Here is a 26,534-nt window from a genome sequence, read left to right on the forward strand (position 1 = left end):
CTGGGGGAGAGGAGCAGAGAAGCACCCTGCTTGCTTGTTCAGCCAGCTTTTGGGTTTTTTTTCTCCTCCGGAGAGTTGAACTTTGGTTTTTTTCTGGAATTTTGGATTCTTCCCTTTCTCTGCTGGATTGTTTTCAACATCAGAACACGCATCGGGACTGTTCTCCACCGAGGACCCTGGCCCCTGGAGGAGAGAGGGGCCCATCCCGTCCCAGCTGGAAGGAGGAGGACCAAAGGGAGGACTCTAACATTTTCCCAGGTTTTTTCTCCACAGAGAGAGATTTTATTATTTAGCGTTATTATCCTTTTCGTCTGTGTTTGTTAAATAAATAGTTTTTATCTCTTTCACTTTCCTTCGAGGAAAAGTTTTTTTCCCAAACCTGGTGGGGGAGGGGTGGTTTGTAACCTGCCCTCTCTCAGAGGATAGATTTACAAATTTGGCCAAACCAGCACAAATTTAAACTGTCCTGGCCTTAAATTACTTGTGGGGCAATTAGTGTAAATCTGAATAGGTTTACTAAAGTCACTGGAATTCTATGGATTTACACCAGCTGAGAACATGTCCCATTTTTATTTTCTTCAGTGGTTTGAACCAGGATGACAAAACTGGTATAACCGGAGAGTGACCTGGCCCATTTGTATCCTGGGAGATAACTAAGGAGCAACCCTATCTGATCCAGATGGTAATTCAGCCCATTTTAGAAGCAGAGGTTTTTTCCTCTCACACTTTGATTCAAAATTTGTCAGTCCTTGTGTGGAGGACGAGGCTGGGAGGCAGGTGCGTAGAGAACTGCATTAAATTATGCACAGCAGAAAATCTGCAAAATGTACTTCAAAAGCTGGAAACTTACCGTATGTGACTGACAATTGCAGAGAGACAGAATTCTAATTTCTGGATTAACTATTTCATCAATTAAAGCTGCATGTGCAATCCTTTTTCATTTGTCTGACAGTCTGTGACTGCTGCTAATACAAAGCCATCACCATAATAGAAACCAAAGTGCATATTTGATGCCATATGCATATGGCAACCTACATTTTTCCAAGCACAGTAGTTCCAGGTAATTAGTTTTGTAATATATTTGCATTAGTTTGTAGAATTCCATGGTTCCTATTAAATAGAGACAATCAAATGAGAAAATAAAGCAAGTCCTGCTGCAGGCTGAGTGTTTACAAAATTGAGAGGGCAAGATTTATGGTTAAGATAATGTGGTAGCCGCTTACACACCAACAAAACACCTCCAGCTGATCCACTCAATTCTCAACACATTTTGCGAAGGTAGTTCAGCCCTCAAACCCTTCATGAGTCCAACTGCCTCCTAAGGGTGCCTTCCAGCTCCCTAAGATCCAACACCTGTTGCTGTTGTGCTAAACTCTGGTATATTTTGCTTTAATCCAAGCTAAAATTTCAGGGACTCTAATGAGAAACTGTGAGTTGAGGAAGTCCAGTAGCATCTCCTTTGCTAAAAGGAGATGACTTATGGCTATGTTATTACCAAAAACCAGGTCTGCAAGAGAAGTGGAACTGAAGGCCAATGGCACAAACATTCAGCCTTGGAAAACACATCCAGCCCTGCCTTGCTCTCTGTATCCAAACTCAATTACTTTAATATTTCTGCATGCATTTAGAGTCATGCATTGAATTTGTACCCAGAATTGCATCCATCCCCTCAGGACCAAGCACTTCTGCACCTCACCCTGGCTACAGCCTGCTGTCTGAGTGATGGAACCATGCCTCACCTTGCTGCAAGTACATCTGCAGTACTTCCTTCCAGATACAGAGAAAGCAGCCCACATAGCCAGGGTCAGGGAAGACTTCCAATATTCATGTGCAATGAGTTTATGGCCCATTCGTGCCTTCCAGCAGGCACAGAGGTGTAAATCCCAGCCTGTGAAGTCTTCCAGATGCCTACCAAGCCAGACACTGTCCAGCAGAAAGCGCAAAGTAAATCCTGCAAGGCCTCATACATGCTGACAATCCAGGCAAGGCTTTAAGCCAGGCTTTGGAGCCAGACCAGGGCTGATCCCCATCACTTCCCAGCCTCCCAACCAGAGGAGGTGAGAAGCATCTCCTGGGGGGAGTGGGGTTCCACCATCAACCTGCAGATCAAGCCCGAGATGGTGGGAGCACCTGGGGCAAGTTGCAATCAGCTTCTACTGGGAACTGAGCATTGCCCTGGACACTGAGGCTCCACTCACTCATCTCTTGGTGACCAAGGCTGAATCGGCTCCTTGTGAACTGCTCCTTCTGCCACTTCATTAAGGCAGTTTTAATCCCATTTTAAGGAACTATTGCTTCATTCTAAAGTCATGTTTTCTACCTTCATTTGTATATGTCTTCCTTTAAGATCTTTACGTTTAACTTTTTGGTTTTGAACAACTTCTTTTGAACCTTTCACATATCCTGGACTCCCAAAGCAGAGACCCCATGCCTTTTAAATTTACATTACATATTCTACCATTTTAAAAGATACATGCTCCTTGGCTGAGAGCTAGCAGTACTGAAACTCTCTCTTTTTTTTAAGTTAATAAAAAGCATACTGCCTGGAATACTTATTTCAGAGCTATGTATCTAAGAAATTGTTTGTGGCTCCAACACAGTGAGGTTTTTAAGGTTTGGCAGGGGTGGGGGAAGGGTGGAGTTGAGTTATTGTCAGGACATCTGTGAGAACTGAGTCCAAAAAAGCACCAGACACTCATAAATCTAACCACTTCATATGGTTCATTTGGGAATTTTATTGTCATTATTGTGGTGGGCAGAATATCAGGTACATGGTCTTTTTAAATTCTAGAACAGAGTCAAATGAGTTGCTTCCTTATAAGCAAGTAAATCACACACCACACTATTTGAGTTACTTGAAAATCCACAGGCTCCTGCTGAGATTAAGCCCTTATTGTACAGACAAGTAGCAAGAGATAAAACCCATTCTTAAGAATTTATGATCTGCAAGCACAAAATGTTAAAGGCTATCAGCAGTGAAACTATTCCCACTTTTCATATAGAAAGCTATTGCAGAGGAAGCTGAGGGGCTGTGATTTTAACTCCCTCGCTGAAGTTCATCCCTATCTTTAACATACAACTCTATGTGACCTCATCAGATGTTCACCCAGGGTGCTCTTAGGAGGGGTGGGGATAATCCTGTCGTGGCTGTTATGGAAATGCAGCTGCTGCACCTCTCCATGCCCCAGCTGAGCCAGGAGTCCTTGTAAACAGCAGTCCTGGTAAACAGCAGTCCTGGTAAACAGCAGCTGCAGGGGGGACTTGTCAGGATTCACTCACTACAGTCCAGAAAATATATTGAGATCATTTCTGGATGGGAACTGTAGAAGAACTGTCCTTTGGTAGTCACATTTCTTTATTCATTCACCCAGCCTGGCTGATTTGCCCATTCTCTTTTTCATTAACTCACTACCTGCTTCAGAGACAGTCCAAGGGCAGTCTCAGCTCACCAAGTGACTGATTTCTGAAGTTATTTCATTACTTAATGTGGGATCCATAACTTTAGAAACCTACATTAGAATTCTCTAAACATCATCTAGTCATGAAACTCTGTTCATAGTCAGTAAAGATACGTAGGCACCACTACCGAATGAAACATATGAGCTGTTTCTCACCTCATCTACTTTGCAATCAGACAAAACTTTCTCTAAAATCACCAATTTCTCTCTTGTTGCCATTGACAGGCATTTGGTCAGACAGAGATATTTATAATTATGCAAAAAATTCCACCTACAGAACTTGTGAAGAATGTGCTCTAAGCCTTTCAAGACCTCCAGCTGACATCTAAATATACCAAAATACATTTTTAAATCCAAGTTTTCAATGCTTGAAGGATGCCCTCTGACTCTCTCTGGTCTCAGGTAACTGGATGCATGTCAGATCTGGACAGGCTGGATGGGTGAGCTGAGGTTAACGGTGTGAGGTTCAGTAAGGCAAAGCTCTGAGTCCTGCCTTTGGGTCACAACAACCCCTGCAGTGCTACAGGATGGGGCAAGACTGGGTGGAAGTGAAAAAGGACCTGGGGGTGCTGGTGACAGCAGCTGAACATGAGCCAGGTGTGCCCAGGTGGGCAAGAAGGCCAGTGGCACCTGGGCTGTACCAGCAATAGTGGGGCAGCAGGACCACGGCAGTGACCGTCGCTCTGTGCTGGGCACTGCTGAGGCCACACCTCGAGTGCTGTGTCCAGTTCTGGGGCTCTCAGGACAAGAAAGACATTGAGGGGCTGGAGCATGTCCAGGGAAGGGAACCGAGCTGGGGAAGGGTCTGCAAGCACATGAGCAGCAGCTGAGGGAGCTGGGATTGTTAAACCTGGAAAAAGGAGGCTCAGGGGGAACCTTGTCACTCTTTACTCCCTGACAGGAGGGTGCAGCCAGGTGGGGACTGGGCACTTGTCCCAGGTAGCAAGTGACAGACAAGAGGGCATGGTCTCAAGCTGTGGCAGGGAAGGTTCAGGTGTATGGAAAGAGGGCATTGGTGAATCGATGCCGCATTTTTTCCAGAGGGTCCCTGGTGGAGACGCTTAGGCGGGACTCTGCCAGCACCTACGCTCGGTGCACTCGATCTCACCTTCGCAGGCAGGCTCGAACAGCCGCTCACACACAGTCCATGCACGAAGCGGAGACGAAGAGGGTTCTCTGCATGCAATTCCAAGGTCTTTAATGAAGCCAACACACCCAAAGGAAGCACGGATACAGGACCAAGAACAAAACCCGCACGTGGTTTTATCCCAAAGGGCCCTGGGGGTGGGCAGAGCATCAGAAACCAATGGTCTGAGGGCTAGGAGGCAGAGGCAAGGGTGAGTGACACAATAGAGCCAATGGGAGAAGGCATGGGAGGGGGGAGAGAGTCAATGACCAGTGGAATCACGGTAAAGGGAGAACTTTCTAGCACCGTGGTGTAGGGAGAGACCACTTTCGAAGCAACACCTGGGGTGTAAAGTGGACTTTGCCACCGCAACACAGGTGGGACATCAGGAAGAATTTTTTCACAGAAAGAGTGGTTAAGCATTTGGAACACGCTGCCCATGGAGGTGGAGCAGTCACCATCCCTGGGACTATTCAAGAAACGACTGGATGTGGTCACTTGATTTGTTCAGCCTGGAGAAGACTGAGGGGAGACCTCATTGGGGTTTTCAACATCCTTGGAAGGCAGGCACTGATCTCTTCACTCTGGTGATAGTGACAGGACTCAAGGCAATGGCTGGAGCTGAGTCAGGGCAGGTTTAGGTTGGATATGAGGAAAAAGCTTTTCCCCAGAGGGTGGCTGGGCCCTGGAACAGGCTCCCGAGGGAAATGGTCACAGCAGCAAGCAGAGTTCAAGACAACATTGTTTGGACAACATTCTCAGGCACATGATGGGGTTCTTGGAGTCTCCTGTGCAAGGCCAGCAGTTGGACTTAATGATCTTGATGGGTCCTTTCCAACTCAGCATGTTCTGTGATTCTAATTCTGTGATATTCTATGACAAATCCAGCTCCCTTTCCAGCTTTTTTCCCAGTCGTGGGGGAGGGCTTCTGGGTCAGCTCTCAGCTTTAAAGCTGGCTTTGAACCCACCTGAGACCCCCTGAGCCTGAGCTGAAAGCAGATCTGGAGAGCAGTAGGGTCTCCCATTTCTCTGCTGGAGATGACACATCCAACCTGTGTGTGATCACACTTGTCAATCAGGGCCTCTTTTCCATATTGCCTTATTTGTTCATGTTTCTCCCATACTTTGGAGGCAGGTACAAGGAATTTTGCACAGTCTGCCCAGGGGCTGAATGGCTGAAGGTTTCATGGGACTGACAATCCTAGCCAATAAAAACATCTACAAGGAGTTTCCTGACAAGGAAAGAGGCAGTCAGCTGCTCTGTATCCCTGAACCAGGCAGCAAAAAAATCCTCTTTGCATTTTTTATGCCTAATTTATGGAGCAACCTTCTGCACTGCTCCTCTGGAAGTCAGTGATACATCCATGCTATCACTGGATCAGCAGCACCTGTTATGAAAGTGAACTACTGCCTTTCTTTCAGAAGCTGGTTCAGTTGCTCTTCTAATTCATTCCAAATGTCAGGAGCAAGTTATCCTGGAAAATAACCTCAAGAGCACCAGTCCCCACATGCATTATATAGGAAACAGGGGTTCAAAACCAGCTGGAAAGGAGAATTGGGATCCTCAGATAAAACACTAAAAGCCCATCAACCTCAGTAAGGGTTAGAATACCATCCTAAGACTAAAACCCCAGAGGGACAAATTCATAAGAAGTGCAGGACTTAAAAAGAGTACCATGACATTATGCTGCCTTCTAGGTGTAATTATTGAACTCATTTGCATAATTTGCCTGGAATCATAGAATGGATTCGTCTGGAAGGGACCTTAATGATCATCTCCGTCCAACTCCCCTGCCATGGGCAGGGACACCTTCCACTACACCAGGTTGCTCCAAGCCCCGTCCAACCTGGCCTTGAACACTTTCAGAAATGGGAAATCCACAGCTTCTCAGGTTCTTCTCAGGCAACCTGTCCCTCACCACCCTCACAGGGAAGAATTTCTTCCTAATATCCAATCTAAATCTACCCTCTCTCAGTTTAAAGCCATTCTCTTTTCTCCTATCACTCCATGCCCTTGTAAACAGTCCCTCTCCAGCTCTCTTTTTATAAGCTCCCTTCACTGGCAGTCTGCTAGAAGGTCTTCCTGGAGCCTGCTCCAGGCTGAACAACCCCAACTCTCAGCCTTTCTCACAGGAGAGCTGCTCCAGCCCTTTAATCATCTTCCAGTTTCTCCTCTGGACTTTCTGGTAGACACTCAATTACCATTTGCAGCAACAAAAATGTCTCTCCCACTGCCAGGACCAGGTTTCCAGAGCAAAAATGAGCAAAAGAGGTTCCACATCCAGTCTCACTCCAGCTTCCACCCTTTTCAGCAGGTGTGGATATCTCAGAAGCATCTTCTAGACCAGTGTGCCTGTTTGAACATTCCTGACAAAGCCTTTTTCAAGAGGGCTGCTCTTAGTCCAGAAAGCTCCAGAGGATGCTCTCCAGGATGCAGCCTCCAAATTTATTGTCTACACAGTCAGCAGAACTGCTTGGCCTGCAACTTAATTCCTAACCCATTAAATAGGTTATTATTTTCTTGCAGGATCTTGAGAATATTGAGGCCTCTACGAAATGGGAGTTCCATCACTAATTTGGAGGTCAGGAGTAAAACCCTTCATTTCCAAAACCGCCAGGTCTTCAATCTTCTTTTGTCTTAGCAGTACTAAGTCCTCATAGCAAGGGGAAAGGCAGCATGTGTGCAAGGTGAGCGATCACCTCCCTTCCGTCCTGCTCAGCAAATCTCACACGTGTGCACCCAAAGGGGCTAAGAAGCAGGAAACTCAGACACTTCCAAAGCTGTAAGCTCCATGCAGAAATATGCATCTACCCCATTTGTAATGCCACATGAGTTCACATGCCTGCTGGATAGCGCAAGCAAATCAAATCACGCAACTTGAGGCAGGTCCACAGGAATGGCTGCAAAATAAATTAGAAATACTCAAAACACAAAATAAGGTTTAGCCATGCAGAGCTTGAATTGGTTGATTTCAGCCTGCTGAGAACAAGAGTAAGTTATCTTCCCTGAGATACTTCATCGAAAGCTGTGCTAGGGACTTCTCCACTGCTAGCACAGGTAACTGTGTGCTGCCTGAACTCATGGATGGGAAGAAAAGTGAAAGCTGCTGCCACCCCTGCTCCCAGAGGGTTCACAACTTTCTCAGTCATAGGAGTTTTACTCCTCAGCATCTTATCTGGCCTAATCAAGCAAGTAGTGCCCTTTCCTCCCACTGAAAGAAGCTGACAGGGTTTTAGTGCTGGCAGCTGCACCTGACCTCATCTCAGGGATGGACAACATGAATGCCAATGGTTTCTACTTGGTAGAGCCATGTCCCATCAGTATTCAGAAAAGAAACCCTCCAAAAATACAAAACTCTGGTTCTTAACTTCCCAGCAACTCTTTATAGAGTACAGTCGCTTGCAGCAGTCACCCAGCTTTCCTCTGGAAATATATTTTGACAGAGGGAAGCGTCAGTCTACAAGAATCTTTCCTTGGAATGATCAAAGGGTCTAGGTGGGAGAGACAGAAAAACAGCGATGCTTTCTGAGCACTTCAGAGACCATTATATAGCCCTAAAATGTTATAGATACCTTGTAGCATGTGAATGTGATAATTGAAAGTTGTAGTAAATCTGTCTTAATATACTCTATTGCAAGGGAAATACACAATATATGTGATTATGCAAATGATTACCACAGAGAATTCTGGGGTTTTTTCTCACTGCCGTGTTTCAGACTTTCTTAATAGGAGAGGCAAGCAGAGAATTCACCAGAGAAATACAGAACCTATGGGGGTCACAACTTGTACCTGCTTATCCAGGGCTAATTGTCCTTCAGTGCAAGCCCTGGGAGCTTTGCAGCCATGAGAGGGAAGAATTCATCTTCCTAACATTCCAGTATGAACTTTGCCACTAATCTCCAATGTGTCTCACTGCCCAACCAATAAAACAAAGATCAGACTTATTTCTTCTCATGCTTTTTTTGCCTGATTAATTTAAATTAGATGATTTTCTGGATGATGGTTGCTTTACTTTAAGCGTCTGGCAATGTAGGGTTATGGTCTCAGCAGGCAGATCTCAGTTAACAGTAGCACAAAAAAATCACAATAAACCAGAAGGAAGAAATAAGATCAATTTTAGGATGTACAGCCATACCTCCAATATAAAAATTTGGTTGAAAACAAACTCAGTTTCTACACTGAACTGAAAAATAGAGTAAATGTTAGGCTTGGAAAAATTAAGAAAATATCTTTGAAGAAGCACTTTCATTTTGTGATCCTTTATTTAAGCACCAGCAATTGAAAATTGTGCAATCTCTTAAAAACAGTTACATACACCCAAATCAGCATCTGTCTTCTAATAAAATTAAAACCAGTTCATCTCATTCTACAGCAGGAAAGAAATAAAGAATGCAAGTATTGCAGTGCTGATGGATTTTTGAAATAAAATTGCTAACTCTATTAAAAGATATTTAAGAAACTTTTACTCTTTTTGCAAATTGTCATGAAGAGCAATTCTAACAAAGACACACTCTTAACTTTTATCAATTCATTTTGAAATTGGACACACAGTATTAGTTTTCACTACAAAAAAAAATTAAGTACATTCATTTCAAATGGTTTTTCCAGGGTCAAGGAAATGCTTCAGAAATATCACCACAAAGAAAACAAAAACAGTAATAAAAATGAATCAACTGACTCAAAGATATTATTGGCAACAACTTTTATTGTCCAAAAGGGTAAGACATAGTTCTTTTTTGATTGAATATATTGGGCAGCACTGGAGATAGGAGTCACAGTCATCAGGCCAGGCAACGAAAACAACAATATTAACAGATAACTCATATTTATGTCAATTCACTCTGTGCCTCAAGAAAAGTTTAATATGATTCTTCTCTCTGCAATTCAGTGTTGACATCAGAACTTGGATGGACAGCTTCAAAAGGCACAGAAAACACCTCACTTCTAGAAAAAAAGTGCTCTCAACTTTCATATTACAGCAGGCATTAGAGCAGCTTCGAGGGAGATGTCGGATCAAAGGACTCAGCCTGAAATAAATAAAACTACACAAGTCTTTCCTCCTCAGTAAAACAGCAACTCAAACCTTATCTGAAGGAAAATTACTTTTGATCTTTGTTATTTGACTGAATTTGAGCTGGTAGGTTTTATGCAGAGTTTGAATCACAGATCTGCAGTCCTACTTTTAGAAGCAGGGAATGTTTCTGGACTAATGGGGGCATATATAATACTTAGTGTAGAAAATACCTACATATAACAATTATAGGAAGGCCCACTACTTCCTGATGGAGGTGTTCATATGAGCCATTAAGCAACAAATTGATTTCATGTTAGCAGGGAGTTCTCATTTTCAATATTGCTGTAGGATTTTGGAACAAAGAATTGCTAAGAGATAGCACAGCACTGGAAGTTTATTATAAGGTGCTTTTGACACAGACTTCTGCCAGAAATGGTGTTTAACATGAGAAACATTGCATATATTTCTTCACATTGATTTCACCTGTCTGCTTGTGCTTTATTAGTTCCAAGATATATTGTGCATATAAACCATACATTTTAAATTAACTCCCTTGTTTGTAATTGCTGCATACAGATTCATTAAGGACATTAAAAATATATATTAACCGATGCCTTCTAAAATGTTAGTGAACTACAAATTCCCCCATAACAGAAATTGTAGTTTCTGAAAGATTTCCTGTGGGACGCTCTTGCCTGATGAAGGTAATAAATAAGATAAGTAATAAAAGGCAAGTAGTAGTGAAGAGGAAAATGCATGTGACTGGAAGTACTGCACTAATGGGTTCCTCATGCAACTGCAAAGACCTGTTAAATATTAGAGGTTCAGTTCCTGTTTGCAGGTACAAGTGTAACCCGTTCCCAGCCCAGCAGCCTCCAGCTTCAGGCTCTTCCACATCTCCTGCTTCAGTGCCTGATCAGAGACACCAGGGTGATGTCTGTAGAGCAGCAAATTAAATGCTTTGGAAGGAAAAGACATCTGAATTCCTTTGGGAAGCAAGATCAGTATTTATCTGGCCACCATCCTGAGTGGTCCTGAAGATTGGTCAGAAGGACATGGCTTCTCTGAATGCCTTGGGGTGAAAGGATGCTCCTTGAGAAAGTCAAGCACTTCTTTGAGAAAGTCAAGCACTTAAGCTTTTTTTCTAATATGAAAGAGTTCTGTTTTATATTTATCTGAAATTTCTTTCAGATGTCTCCAAACCAATAAAATCTAAAGTCATGCTAAGGGCAAATAAAACTTTTGCCACAAATCAAACAAAATATTCTCGTCAGACCTCATATAATTTAACTTTTTTCAATGTATTGATTTTTCTACATAAAAACTGCTGTTCACTCCTTGCATTTTTATTGGGATCTTTTTTTATCGCTAGCAAACCCAAATATCACAATGTCAATCACAGATCTGATTCAGCTTTTCACAGAAATAAAAATTACCATTTACACCAAATAATGACAAATCAAACCTATGCTTTTGTCATAATATATATTTTAACCTTTTAAACTGTTAAGTCAATTCACTTTTTTGGTTTCAAAAGGATTATTTGTACTCAAGAACAAATGCATAGAAATGCGGCTGTGGCATTGCTTCTAAGATGGTTCAGTAAATGACCTGGACATTCACCTTGTGATGTGCAACCAAAAAGAGATGCCAGGAGGCAGATTATGAGCCCAGTCACCTTGGAGCAAAGCTGGAACCAAAACAAAGGATGTCTTGAGTGAGGGATTGGAATTCCCCCCTGTCATGTCCTATTCCCAAGCAAAAGGGAGCACTCAAGATTTGTAGATGCCTGTGGTTGAAAAAGAACAGCAAAAGCCTAGATCTCCTAGATCCTTCTGGAAATTGACTGGAGCACTTTCAGGGTTTTGGTTGGTCCCAATCCTACTCCACTGGTCTTGCCCACTCCTTGGCCCCATTCCTGCGCTTGCACTGTTCTGTGTCTCCAAAATAGGGAAGTTGATTCCAAGAGAAGTTCTGCCCTGCCTCTGCATGACCCCTTCTCCAGCCAGATCCTGTTCTAACTTGCCCTCTTCCACAACAATCGTTTTTTGAGGCATTGCAGTGCTTAAACTCCTGGTTGCCCAGGCTTCTACACCCACTCGCTTCAGTTTCGTTTTTTTCTCAGTGTGCACTATTTCCATTTGGCATTTGATTGGCATTTGCTGACAGCTTTGCTGTAATGGATCAGCAGAAACAGGTGAGATTTCTGAGGAAAGGTGAGAGACAAGTTAAATTCAAAATAACACCTGTATGGGCAATAAAAACCTTTCGTCTCCCCTCACTGAATGCATTTTTTAAGATGTTAATGTATCTTCTCTAAAGAGGTGTGAATTTAAAGAAATTTAGTTATTATACGAGTGAGATTTAAAATAGTGTTAATATTACCATTGCTCAAATTGAAAATTCTACAATAGGCTGACTTGACAAATTAATCAAGCTATGTTTAAACATGAGCAAAAATACTCCGGATATACTAATTTTCACTTTCCAAGTCTGCTACGTGTGTGTCAAGTTATTTTACATCAGTGGAATCTGTCAAGAAATCTGCCCAGGGAAGTGGTGGAATCACTGTCTCTGGAAGTGTTTAAAAAACACGTAGATGTGGTGCCTAGGAACATGGTTTAGGGGTGGGTCTGGCAGTGCTGGGTTAATAGTTGGGCTTGATGATTTTAGAGTTCTTTTCCAACCTAAATGATTCCATGATTCTAAGCATTTTGTCCTTATCCTCAGAACTAAAAATGTGCCGGAAGCCATGAGCAGAGACAGGCTGTGAATGGTGAGATGCAGTAAAAAGAGCATGAAACTCTCTGAACTTCAAAGGGCCACAACTCATTGAGAAATAACACAGCAAATGAGACAATATAAATCCAATACAACCATCTGCCTAAGTTAAACCTCCAAATTGAGGCAGATGAAATTCCCCTCTGGATGCTTCAAAGGCATCTTCCTGTGTTTCTAAAAATGTGCCTGTGTTTGAGTGAGTGTTTTGTCTGCAAATCCTGCACATTCCTCTTCTCTAGCTAAGCCCTTAGTCAAACCTTAATACATAGAAATTAATCTTGGGTAGGTGTTATTTGAGATAAGGACTGGACAATATGATTTGAAATAACAACTGGACAATATGATTCCTTTGTATGACGCCACAAAAGATTGGTTTATTTAGGAGAAGACAATATTCTTGCTATCTTTGTCAGTTGACAGGTATAAGGAGCAGCTTCAACAATAAAAGTGTTTCAATGCACATTTAAGCGTGGTGGGCAAAGTACAGTGAAGGAAACATTGCTATCAAAACATTTAGTGCATAGGACCTTGAGATTAGCAAGAGATTACTATCTTTGTATTTTCAATTCAGCCCTGCTCAACAAATATTTAGCTCACTTCTAAATCAGAACCCAAAATCTAACTTAAATGAAAATAAACACTGCTATCACCTTACATAATGCTGGAGCCTGCCATGGACACAAAATTGCAGTGAATTGTTATTATTAGATATAATAGGAAGAAAAAAGATCAAAATAGCTGCCTTATTTGGTAGCTGTCTGGTCTGAACTTACTATCTTAATATCCTAATGTAAGTCTTAACAGCACACATTTCATACTTCTGGTCTGAACTTGGCACATTTTCATTCTAGTGCAGAAAGACATGCCTTCCTAGATCAGTGGATAAGGACCTGGAAGGTCAGTGTATTGGTCTGTGTATTTACTGGATTAGCAGTTCTGCAGAGTCATCTTAAGAAATGCAGAGAAATTCTTCTATCTTGCTTGGCTTGATGCCTCACTATTCATAAAAACTATTCATGACCCTTTCATTTAAAGGCTTTTGCCTCCTGCCTAAATCTTAAATCAGTCTTGTGGCACATTTAATTCTTAACATGTTCTCTTGAATTTGCCTCAGATTCCTCAAAGTTAACACTGCCTGCACAAGTAACCTCTTTTCTATCTCAGTGTCTGAAAATAACAGAAACACCTTGTCTAAGAGAGGTTTCTCTTGCATATCTGCAGAAATCACTTTAGAGTTTGCCAGCCTGTCCTGTGCTGCCCAGTGTCTCAGTTCCCATGAATCCCAAGGCTTTAGCATTACCATGAGGGAGGAGGTTATTTTTAATCCTTAATGAATCCAGTCGGGTTAGAATTGTTGTAGCGTGTGACTGAACAAAAGCAATGATAATACACAGAGGTTGGGATTGAACTTCCAGAGACTGAAAAGTGTTACTTGTGGCTGTAAGTGATGAAGAAAATCAGGTAACCTATGAGATATGTTTGGACAAGGGTTTTGGCTGTTTAGCTCAATGTGGGCTATCTCACCTCCTGGAGACATCCATCTCTAAGAGTTTTTTAAAAGCTTATATGCCTCTTATAGACTAGATGCCTGCTTTTGGGCAGCTAAGCTTAGCTGGGGTGATCTTCACCCTTAATGAAGCACAATATTTTATTTAACATGGAAACAGGAGTTTCCAGTGAAATATTACAGTTAAATATTTTATTTAACGTGAAACCATCAATCATGGTTTCATCTACTTTTACTAACAGACTAAACACCTCAGGTGCAACAACGGTTGGCACATGTGCAGATGAAGAAAATGAATCATGGAAAGGATGGGTTGAAAGGGATTTTAAAGATAATGTCATAGGCAGGGACACCTTCCACTAGACCGAGGTGCTCCAAGCCCCTTCCAACCTGGCCTTGAACACTTCCAGGGATGGGGCAGCCACAGCTTCTCTGGGCAACCTGTGCCAGGGCCTCATCACCCTCGTAATGAAGAATTTCTTCCTAATATCTAATCTAAACCTGCTCTCTGTCAATGTAAAGCCCTTATCCTGTCACTCCTTTCCCTCTGTGAAATATCCCTCACCAGACTTCTTGTAACTTGTTTAGGGCTTTAGGTCTCCCCAGATCCTTCTCTTCTCCTGGCTGAAAAATCTTTTACTTTCAGGTAAAGGTTTACTGTTTCAATTCACCAGGACACCTTTTAGGAAAAAACAAAAACATTCTTCTTGAAAGCTACATGCATTTTGTAGGTATTTTTGAATAAGTTGTATTTCAGTGTAAGTTTATTATAGTTCATTGTGTTCTTGTTTGTAAGGCATATATTTAATACTTTAATCCCTTTGTGTCTTAACATGCTTAAAATATTGACAAGCTCCATGACCTAGTTCCATTTACAGAATGAAATGTCATAGTTCTAAAGGAGGAATTTGCATAGAAAGTTTTATTTTGCTTCATTTGAGCAACTGAAAATAGGTATTATAAGAAGCAGGACAAATAAGCATGGTAACAGGTGGGTGATTGGTACAAGTACTGAAATTAAGCAGTGAAACATTAACCAAGTAATCTGAAAAGTTCCACAGAATCACTGTCATGTAACTTCATAGTTTCTAGTCCCCAGAGAGGATGAGCAGCTAGAGAAGCTGCATAACTCCAGGTAGCTGGAGATTTCTAGAGATCTGCAGCACCTCTCTGCTCCTGAATATCACAGGAGTTCCAAAACAAACCACTGCTTCAGAAATATCCTTGCTTGAAATCCTAAAAATGGATTAGCTGACATGAGTACTTGAGTACAGGGATGAAGGGATTCTTCTTGAGAATTTGTGGAGATAAGGCAATTAAGTCCAAGCACTCCTGCTTTCACTGGAAATGCAGGTGCTCATTTTAGAGAACCTGCAGGTGAAGGAAAAAGCATAAGATAGCTCAGGTGAGCATTCCTTGCTAGGAGGGTGGTGAGACACTGGAACAGAGAGGTTGTGGACTCACCACTCCTGGAAATGTTCAAGGCCAGGCTGCATGGGGCTCTGAGTAGCCCGGTCTGGTGGGTGGCATTCCTGCACATGGCAGGGGAGGTGGAACAGGATGATCCTTAACATGGCATAGATGATCTTCCAACCCTAACCATTCTATGGTTCTGACATCAAGACTGACCCTTCTATGGAGGTGTCTATATCCATGTGACTACTGGCACTGGACTTGTCTAAGCAACTTCTATCATCTACACGCATCTCAACTCTGTTGCTTAAGCTGGCTAGCACCATCTGAGACATCTATGGGCATTTGTGCCAGTTTGAGACAACCAAGACGTCCCACAGGTCTGCCAGATATGTGGCAAGACACACAGAAGAACGAAACCTGACTGGTGACTTTGCTCTCCTGCTTTTCAGTGTTGGTGTGTGAGCAGTTCAGAAAAGTCTCCAGGTGAATAAATGTATCTGCTTTCTTTTTATATGTTGTGCTGTACAAGAAAATAAAGTTGCAAAGCTATGATAGATTGCTGAAGAAGCATGCCAATAGCTGGCTTGCTTTCAGCAAAACTCACTTCCTTCCTGGTATTCAATTAAAAAAAGAAAATTGCTGCATTTCAAATGCACTCTATTTTAGAATTTCCTAAGCAGGCTCAGATTCTGTGGCAGTCATGAAATCTGCTTTCCTTATTCAGATATTGCAGTATCTTCTGTTCCACAATAAATTCATTAGGCATTTTTTCCATATCCTGTCCAAGTGTCACTGTGCAGCTGAGCTTTATCTTCCCATTAATCTGGAATTGCTCTTTCATCCGAAACACTTAAGCATGTATAATTTTAAATACTGAAGGAATATTGACTGATTTCACTAGGGTTCTTTATATGTTTTTAATTATGTGTGTGCTGAAAATAGGGAACAATCTAGTTATTTGCCTCCAACGAGACTTTGTTCCACTGATCACCACCCTTTGGGCACAGCCATTCAGACAGTTTTCAATCCACCTCACTGTCTGCTCTCATCCAGCCAATACATCAACCTCTTTTCTGTGATCGTACTACGTTTTACAAATTAAAGTAAGTGACTGAATTACAGGAAAAAATGTTTTGTGTATAAAGAGCTGGTCCCATAACCCATCTGGTGAAAATGGTGTATCATCTCATTCCATTAATATCAGTAGAATTACTTCTGAATTTCATGGAGAATACAGTCTTCAAAACTGACCAAGTACTTTAGATATTTGAGTGGGGTGGAGGCCCTAATGTAAAAAATTTGGAAACATTTTGCTAGTGCATCTTGTTTCTTTTATTCATGCAAACCTGTTCTTGATCCAGATTTGTAAAAAATCCAGCAGAGTTTTGCACGTTCATAAATACAATGAGAGGTTGGCATAGAAATTTCATTTCTGCAATCAATTCCTATTAATATTTTCATAAATAAAACAAAATTTTGAGCTGAACAATGAGCTGAATTTTTTTACTTAACTGGGTGGTTTATTTACTTGGAATCATGAAACTGCCTTTGCTCTCCTGGCTGTTTGATGATTCTCTATTTTTTTCTAATACATTTGTAGCATAGTCTCCTTTCAATTCCCCAGCATTTCTTCTTCAGAAATTTCTTTTTTCAAAAGATCTAGCAGCAGTTTGAGGTAAAATCTTTCCTAATTTTCTATTTTAAGCATTAAACAATGTTCCTCAGTTCTTACACATCATTGTAATTCAAGAATCTCAAAGCCTTTAGAAATTGTGTCATCTCAATTTAATTTAAAGGCAAATGAAGACTCAAAGCAATACAGGGACTGGACCCACACTGACCAGCAGGCAAATTGTCAATGGCACTGATATCTGCTATATTTCATAGCACAGGCTTTTTCACTAAGCCTTTCACTTTTTTTTTTTTTAATTCCCAGGGAATAGCAGAAGGTCCCTAAAGACTTCAGTTCCATTGTTATGACATCCTGCTTACCTGTGTTGGTCTCAGGAGGGAAACCTTTACGTTCTGTGCACTTTCCTGCAGCTTGTACGAGGACTGTGGATAATCCAGAGGGAGCATTTTTCAGGGGCAATTTTCAATTCTCAGAGACATTATGGTTCTTATGACAGATGCCACCTAAAAAAGCCTGGCAGGCAGGTGGAAATAGACACAATTCAATATTATGACACCTTAGGTGGCCTTCGAAGACACCCAGCGTCATGGAAGGATATGGGAGACACCAGCCAGTGCACAGATGGCATTTGTGGCACGAGGCAAGGCCTACAGGAAAGACTTCTCCATCTGGAATTATAGATAGGACATCCTAGGGCATCCTAAGGGACACGAGACACGTTCATGCCACAGCCCCAGTCACTGGGTACCTAAATCTCTCCAGCTCTGCTGACTCTAGCACAGCTAAAATACCTGTAGGGTCTCTGCACTCCCCTATGTCAGCAGCTAAATTTAGACACTAAACTTCAAACTGTTTAAAGTTAGTTTAAATTTCAAAGTCAGTCATGTCCGTAAATCATTGCACTTGACATGCCAAGTGCATTTGGAAAAGGCCTGAACGTGACTTCTCTAGAGAGAGGTGTTTCTTTGGTAAATTGTGAGGGAACTAGTTCAACTTTGTGCACATTTCTGGTGGGCTGATATATAGCTTTTCTTTATTTAGCATCACAGTTTTTCTTCCACTTTTAATTGTGCTCCAGATGTTCCTGACAGCTGCTGGAAGACTAGGCCATCTGAGCACTCATCAAGCACACACACAGAAACAGCCAGAGGGGAAAGAGTTCCTCTGCCTGTATGAGGACATGTGCAATATGAGCATCCACGTCTGAGTTAATCACTCCCTTTTCTAGGCCGGCAAAAAGCAGTTCACAGAGAGCCCTTGGCAACCAGATCTAACACTGCAGTTAGTCTTGCTTGCTTTGAGCAGAGGGGTGCTTTAAATGACATCCAGGAATAAGCTCCAGACTAGTTTTTCTCAGTTAATTTTTCTGGTGTTTTCTCATAAATATGCACTTAATGGCCTGTGAGTCATCTGAGCTGTTTTGGAAATTTAAGTTAGAAGGAAGGAGATTAGAAGTACTTGCTTTTCTCTATTATCTATAAAAGAAGCCTAGAAAATCAGCTCAGAATGAAAACATTTAGATTCATTAGATTAGCAGACTCCTACAAGCATTCTTTGGATCAGTGGGTGGACAGACAGTGTTCTGACTCTCTGTGCCTCTACTTAAAACTAATACAATTTGAAAGACTCTGGCCTGTATTTTTCAGTAATAATATGTAAGACAAAAACAATAGCACCAATTTTTAACACCATTCTCAGTTATGCCCTAACTTAGAAATATTGAGACTAAAAGTCATGGAGGAGCTGAATCAATAGCTCTGCATTTCCTGGCACAGTCTCTTGCATTTCAGCCTATCAAGCCCTGTGGCATCAGCTGACTGTGTAAGGAAGCCCACTGTTGTGAGAGGCAGCTGACATCTGTGCTTCTGAACTAATTAGTGGCAATGCCTTAACTGGCCCAGTATGACCACAGACATGCTATTAAATTCTCATTTTATTAAAAAAAAAGAATGGGTAAATGCAACCAAATTGCTTATTATGGATGATGTACAGCAAGTAACAACTCCTCAGCATGCACAGGAATCACATGGGGAAATATTAGGAGTCTCCCCTAAACGCATTAGACAATCAAGTCCCAATGCCTAGCCCCTGGCACTGTTTAATTTAAAACTCCACATATAGCTGTAAAATACCCCAAGGTTTCATCCTTGAATTATCACTGCAGCTGTAGATAATGTCCCCTATTTTTCAGGAAAACAAGTTTGGTGCACACTTTGTGATAAATCTTTCAGTAATTTCAAAGAAACATTTAGATGTACAGAGAAGAAGTCAGGGACATAGAATATGACTCAGGAAGTACATTTCCCTAGGATCTTCCAAAGAAAAATGTTTCTCTGTAAAGTCGTAAGATGCATTTTCTGCAAAGAGTATAATTTCTTTGCAGAATCTGTTATTGAAATAGCCTAAAAATTTGGAGCTTTTGGGTATGCATTCTAGCAGTCTTCATGTTTTAACATTCTGTTTCTAATTCAGCTTTCTTAAAAGGTTTAATTGCAAGGGATAGAACTAAATTAAAGATAGACTTTCAAATGTGTTTTAGCTATGTGAAGTAATTAGACTCACTGAAAACAAATTCCAAAATGGCACAGTGTCTATACTGTTAATTACACTTTGCTCACAAATACAAACTTAATTGTCCATATCAAATGGCATCGTCACGTTTAATTATGTAAAATATTGTAAAATGTACAATAGCGTCACTAATTCATGATATGAACTGAGTATGAGAAATGCCATCTCTGGACCAACTACAAAACATGCACATCTGCTAAAGTCAGCAATGTCATTTTTTAGACATTCATAATGTTCCTTCTCACTGCAGACCAGAGTATTTGAGCATTTGATGGTCACCTAGAAATAAACAGGGCAACTCAAGAACTGCAGGTTTGTTACAAGAAGATATCAAAAGAAAGGTTAAAATTCAAACAGTTGCAGTGCAGAGAGAGGTATATGCCCATAACCATCTGTGTTCATGGTTCTGTAAGGGTCAGGACCTGATTAGGAGAAAGGGCAAGATAATTAGGATTTCTTGCATGATTATGGCTTGCACAGCCTGTGTTTTATGGCTCTCAACCTGGTTCTTCCTATGGCAAGGAAGAAGGGATCTATGTGTGGATCTGAATTCACATATGTAGCACATCCTAGAGAAAAGAGCAGCCCAAAAGCTGCTTGGTCCCCCCTGCTCAGTGGCAGCTGAATCAAAGCCTCCAGGCACTCTGGGCCAGGGCCAGCTGACTACTCCCTGTAGAAGCTGCAAGAGATCCCTCAGTCCCAGAGCCCTGTGGTTCCTCTGACCTTGTCCTTGTCCTTACCTGGCAGCAGCAGATACACTCAGAGGGTTTCTGTGCCACTGTCCCCAAAAAAATCTCCCAAAGGAGAATCAGAGGCTGCTGCTCAAGATGCCACATCTGCTGACTGCTGCCTGTTAGCTGTGCTCATGAACCCCTAGGAGCTGCATGCATTTTTATTCAGGAATCTTTAATAAAACAGCCTGGAAGCAGAGAGCAGAGCCTGCCATTTCCCAATCATGCCTCTTGACCAAATTTTCACTTCTTGTTCTCTCTCTGTCCCCATAAATTTTGTGGTCTTGTCTTCACGGTTTCAAGCACTAGGAAGTAGGGAGTTCCTGCAGATGTTTTTAGTTAATAGGTGACTGGTTCAGGCACTTCTAGTTGAAAAAGGAGTTGCTGAGCCTGAAGAACTTCAGACTGAGGAGATCAGATGTCCTCCATTCTAGCTGAAAACAATAAATATCATAATTATTATTTAAAAAGCAGGCTTCTTTCTCTCTTTCCTCTCTGTTCAAATGGAAAATGAGCCAACTTTTCAATATCCAAAAGTAGAATTTGGGTGCATGAATCTACTTTTTGTATAGGTACCTACATATAAGAGAGAAGGAAGACTTTAAAAACAATATTCTAATAAATATTTCCTGCTTAATATCTTTTACATCAACATAAAAGTGTGACCTGTCTATGTGTTGCCTTCCATTGTACTAGGAATTATTTATATATAAGTTGGCAGTAGAGTCAGTGACTCCATTCCCCTTTTCTGTATTTGGCTTTTACCTGTTTATAAACAAATCTCACACATTCCTTTAATTATTCCCTGTGCCTGCTATGACACTTGGAAGGAAAGGCCTGGACTTAGAAAGGAACTCAAAGAGAAATCAAATCTTGTAACAGCAACAATAATTTGGGAAAAAAATGTGTTTGCAGGAGCTCATTTGGTCTGGTCAACACGGAAAATACCCTCAGCATTTCCTCTCTTTTTATCTTCCTAAGTATTTATTATTTATTCCTACCAGAGATACGCTTTCACTGTGCATGGATTAGCACAGACCAGGGACCATCCCTGATGTTGCAAAGTTTGGACATGGCCACTGCTTTTGAAGAGCAGGGAGTTAGAAGGATTAGCCATGTGAGTGAAAATGAACAGTCCCCACTTAATTTACCAGCTATGCTGATGAGTATTTGGCTTGGCTTGTTATTCTCACATTTTAAACTTGTAGAAATCCATAGAATCATGAAAAAATATGATGAAATGGACTCCTGTGTGTTACCTACCTTGTATTTGTTCCAAGGCAATATCAGCATTACCTGAACTTTTCCACAGGTCCTGTTATTATTACACAGTGGTATAATATGATGACATTTTTGCAATCCATTCATCATAGGCTTTTCATGCAGGAAGAATTGCACTTGGAAGAAGTTCCACAATGGTGCTGAACTGCTTTTTAATTGCTTCTTTCAGTGTATTTACCTGTAGTCAATTTCTTCCAAGTCATCTTCTCTAGTGAGCCAGCAAATACATGAAATTTACAGGGGGTTTTTAATGTGATGAAGCTTTGAAAGAGTGCAAGGGAGAAGGTGGTGATGGCTCGCTGGACCTGGAATCAAGATCATGGTTAATGTAAAGTACAAAAGAAGCACACATTTCCTAACAAAGCTAAGAACAAATCTGGTTAAACATCCACTGTGGTTACATAGTTGGAAAAACAAGTCCCTTCCAGCTTCCCAGATCTGCTGAGGCTGCCTGAGCTTGCAGTAAGAAGTGGTGAGTGGTCACAGTCCTGAAACCTGCTGTGTTTCATTCTGCTGCTGTTGAGATCTGGAGAGAAGAGTAATGTGCTCTTGCAGGCCCTGTAATACACACCCAATCTTCATCAAACTCTTTTCATCACAGTTTCAGTCTCAGAATGAGAACTGCCTTGAAAACAACAGATTTTTTTTCTCCTGTAAAAGAAAAAACTCCTTTCCCTCCCTTTTTACTTGGGAATCAAACTTAAAAATCACTCTTATTTTCATCCCAGCCCACCTAGAAAGGCAAATAGTGGCTATTGTTAAAATCTATAACTTAACTGTTAAATTAAAGTGATTTAGAAACCAACTGTTTGGGAATAGAAAAAATCTCAGGGTTCCATTCCAAGAACATTGCCAATAATAGTTGGAATTGAGAACACTGGCTTTGGTGTGCTTTTTCTTAGTATAAAGTAATCGAATCGACATGTTCCTATGGAAAGTTTTTATATTGATGAAACTGCACTTTCTCATTTAAAAAATGCCAGGTCTTGTCCTAAGCACATGGAGTGAAGTTTTTGCAGCATTGCAAAATAAAATGATAGATAGGATTATCTCTAAATCGTCTTCAGTAGACAGATGCCAAAGACCAGCACTAGTTCCGGCATTAAAGCTTTTACAACATCCTTCAGCAGCTTCTGCTTTACTGATTCTCATTTGACACATGCATTGCAGTGGGACCAGACTAGCCAAACCCCTCTGTGCTAAGATCTATTTAACACATGTTCAAAAGACTTTTGCCTGCATCAGCAAGAGTATGGGGGAATGAAACCAAAATAAATGTATTCATAAATCTCCTGGTGTTGAACATATCATTGACGAGCAGGTGCAAAAAAGATCTGACTGTACCACATACACCAGAACATTTCATGTCGGCTCAGCAATATTTCTGTGGTCTTCAGTATTTTCTTCCAGCCAGAACTGGAGTCTCTGTACACTTCTAAAGTGATAGGTAAGTGGAACTGCAGTTCTGATTGGAATTGCAGCTGCCTGCGTCTTTGCAAAGTCCATCCTTTCTTTTCAAGAGACAACCAAATGCTGTGGGCTGGTGGAGCAGCAGCTCCAGCGCTTGTGCTGCAGCACACGGCCGCCAGCAGCAGCCGAAGGGAGCTCATGCCACCGTGTGGTGATGCAGCCTCACCACATCGGCCTCAGTTTTCACCACCGTATGGATGCAACAGAAGATGAATGCACAGTGAAAGAGAATTCTCCAGATCCTACCGATTTCCCGGCTCCCTCTTATACTTTGGAAGATGTCTGATAGTAAAAGGGGTAATGGCCTCAAGTTATGTCAGGGGAGGTTCAGATTGGGTATTAGGAAAAATTTCTTCACTGTAAAAATGGTAAAACATTGGAACAGGCTCCTCAGGGGAGTCTCCATGCCTGGAAGTGTTAAAAAAATGAGTGGATGTTGCACTTCATGATATGGTTTAGAGGGCACACGGGTATTTGGTCGAAGGCTGGACTTCATCTTGGAGGACTTTCCCAGCCTTTATGATTCTATGATTTTATGTCTGAAGAGTTTTAGTGTGTCTGTGGTACTGCTCCACTCGGTCAGAGCTTTTGGAGGCCAGCACCAGCAAAAAGCACACTCGGGCTGAAAGCTGCGGTGCTGCCACGAAGGTGTGACTTGGATTCCTGTGATGCAGAAGAGACTCCTAGAACTGCTACCACCCTCTCTGAGCCTTGCCAGCCTCCTCAGCCTCCCAAGGTGAGCGTGGTTTCTCCATGCTGTGACTTGGCCAGCAGAAGGGACCCAGCTCTATTCACAGGCAAGGCCTTTGGCTTTCTCTCCCCCACTGCCCCTCTGGAGCTGGGCTGATGCACAGAGATGGATCCAGGCAGGAGCACAGAGCTCTGCCCTCTGTATCCTGTGTGAGGTCTCTTGGGCATCACAGAGACGGAAGATTCCAGCTTCACCAACACAGTTCTGCAGAGAGGCTCTGGACAAAGTGAATCTTGCCAGGTTCAAAGGTTCACTTTGGCTGTGGACAGGGCTGAAGTGACCTGAGCTTACCCATACACACCTGCACCCTCCCTGATCTATGCTTCTCCTGGCTAACTGGGGCCCACACTGGGTCCTTCCCAAAACACCAGAGCAGTGGCATTGCCACGGGAAAAGGGCTGCAGACAGAACCTATACAGAGATGCACAGCACTCCACGGCAGCTTTAAGTGCAATGACCAAGCAAAGCACAGCTCTGAGCATGACCAATGTCACAGTGTAGGATAACTCAGTGACAACCTTTTTCCTGAGATCCACAAGCTCTGAGAAGGAGACAAGGACAGATGGCATCACTCATTTGTAAGCTCGACATAAACACAAGATATCAGCTGATCCTGATAATGTTACTGGTTTTCATACTATAGAATTCCCAACATCTAATTTTGGGGTTTGATTATAAAAGTATTTGATTATAAAAGAGCTTCTTAGAAAGGTGAAAATATGTTTTGTACCCTGGAGAACATACAAGGCAGGGAAAGGGCCACAACAGGGTATGGGTGTCACCAAAGGACAGGTGGGAAGGATTTCTGAAGGAAATCATCTTTAAGTTTTTGGAGGTGAAAGAGACAGAAAAAACCAGAGACTGTCCAGACTTTTCAAAAGGTTAACACATCTTTAGAGGATGACTTTTATGGATGTTTTCTTGCCTGTGACATTTCCATCATCTCCAGACAGATTGTTTCAAATCTAATCCTTGAGCCACTGCACTACTGATTGCAGACAGCCACAGAGGAAGTAACTGGATCTATTTTATTCTTCTCACAGTTTCCTCTCCCCCTCTCCAGCCTTAAAACCTGCCCTCCCATTTCCCTTCAGCCTATCTCCATGTCCATCTGATCCTTCAGGTAACAGCGCTCACAGGAGGAGATGAAACACCACAATCTAGAAGCGCCAGTATTTCCTTCTTCCCTCTAGATGGAGCCATGGGCTTTCCCTGGATTAATACAACTTAACTTTGCTCTAAGGTCAAGGCTTTGGTGGAGAGGGATTCAGCCAGCTGCAGGTAGACCTCAGTAGCTACTCTGGCAGAGGCTGTGCTCCTTATGGTGAAGAGACAAGATGGGGACAGAAAACATAGCTTTTTTTTCTTTTTTTTTATTATTTGAGTGCAGTCTGGGTTAGCTGAGTGTCCTTCTCTGTTGTAAGATCTTTGATCTCTTGCCTCCTTTTTTCATTTTATTTTATTTTTTTGGCATACTTTACTGTCCTGAGTGGTCCCTCTCAGTGAAATATAAAGCAAATCATACAAGAACATTAAACTGACCTTTGATACACTGGGAGTAGGATTTATTTGTAGATAATGCTGTCTGGACTAATCAAAGATATTTTATAATCAAATGAAGGGAACAGAAGTGGTTCCTCCTGGCCTGAGGTAGGTATATGAAATAGAACAGTGCTGGCACCACCAGCAAAACTGCATTTCTTTCCAGGTACTGGAACAGGACCCCCCACTTTAAATAGTTCATATGTGAGTTAAATAGTTCATGTGAGTTTCTGCATGGTTGACATCTATAGTAAGGTGAGATGAAAAACATTTAAAACTTCGAAAGCCACTAAAAGGCATCTATTTGCACTGAGTACCAGGCACAACACAGGCAAGACACAGACAGAAAAGAATAACATCGTTTTCTTGTGGTAAACCTTGAAGGACACTGTATTCCCAGCACACAGGAGTTTACAGGAGTGGTAGAGTCATTTTAGCAATGCAAAGATTCATTCTGAGCCAAACAAATCCTGGCCTGGAGATGGCTCAGGTGTGGCTCAGAGTCCAGTTTCAGTGGCTGAAGCTTTCTTTGCTGGCCTGAGGAGGATTTCCAGTGAGACCCACAGGCTTCACACTTGAATCCCCCACATTTATCCCTGTGTAGACTTGCTCTGCTTTGACACATTATTACATCCAGAGGAGAAGATGACAGAGAATCAGGTTTGAGATCTGCAGGTTTTTGGGTCTGAGCATCACAGTGAGTAGCAGAGAGCATGAAAAATCTGTTCAGAGCTCCCAGTCAGGCCTGGCATGGTGGCTGCAACAATTCTCACTAAGGGGTGTACTTTGCCACGACAATTATTTCTCTCCCTTCTTTCCATGGGTGCTATGGGGCAATAAAAATTAAGAGATCTTTCCAAGAAACAATTTGCAAGCATAGCATTGCACCGGCAATGTGCAGCTGCAGTTTTAACAGGGAGGCTCAGTCTTCCCTAATCTTTCCTTTTTTTCCCCTGGGAAATGCATAAATTGCTGTTTTCTATGTCATTCTGCAGCGATGTCATCTGCAATTTTTCTCCTTTATTATACATGGGGGAGTAGGAGGAAATTGCTTGTCACCCAGTGGCGATATGCAGCTTTTATTTACATGGGAAAGCAATAAAATTGATTGTTTCTGAACTGAACATGTCACTTGGCTGGAGTTCAAGGCAAAAGGGCATGTGGGCAACCCTGCCTTCTAATCCAGAGAGGAGGGACTGCTAGGCACTGGTCTGGCCCCTACCTTGGCCAGGCCACTTGCTCACCCACATTT

The sequence above is a fragment of the Corvus hawaiiensis genome, chromosome 3, assembly GCF_020740725.1.
Source record: "Corvus hawaiiensis isolate bCorHaw1 chromosome 3, bCorHaw1.pri.cur, whole genome shotgun sequence".
Lineage (NCBI taxonomy): Eukaryota > Metazoa > Chordata > Aves > Passeriformes > Corvidae > Corvus > Corvus hawaiiensis.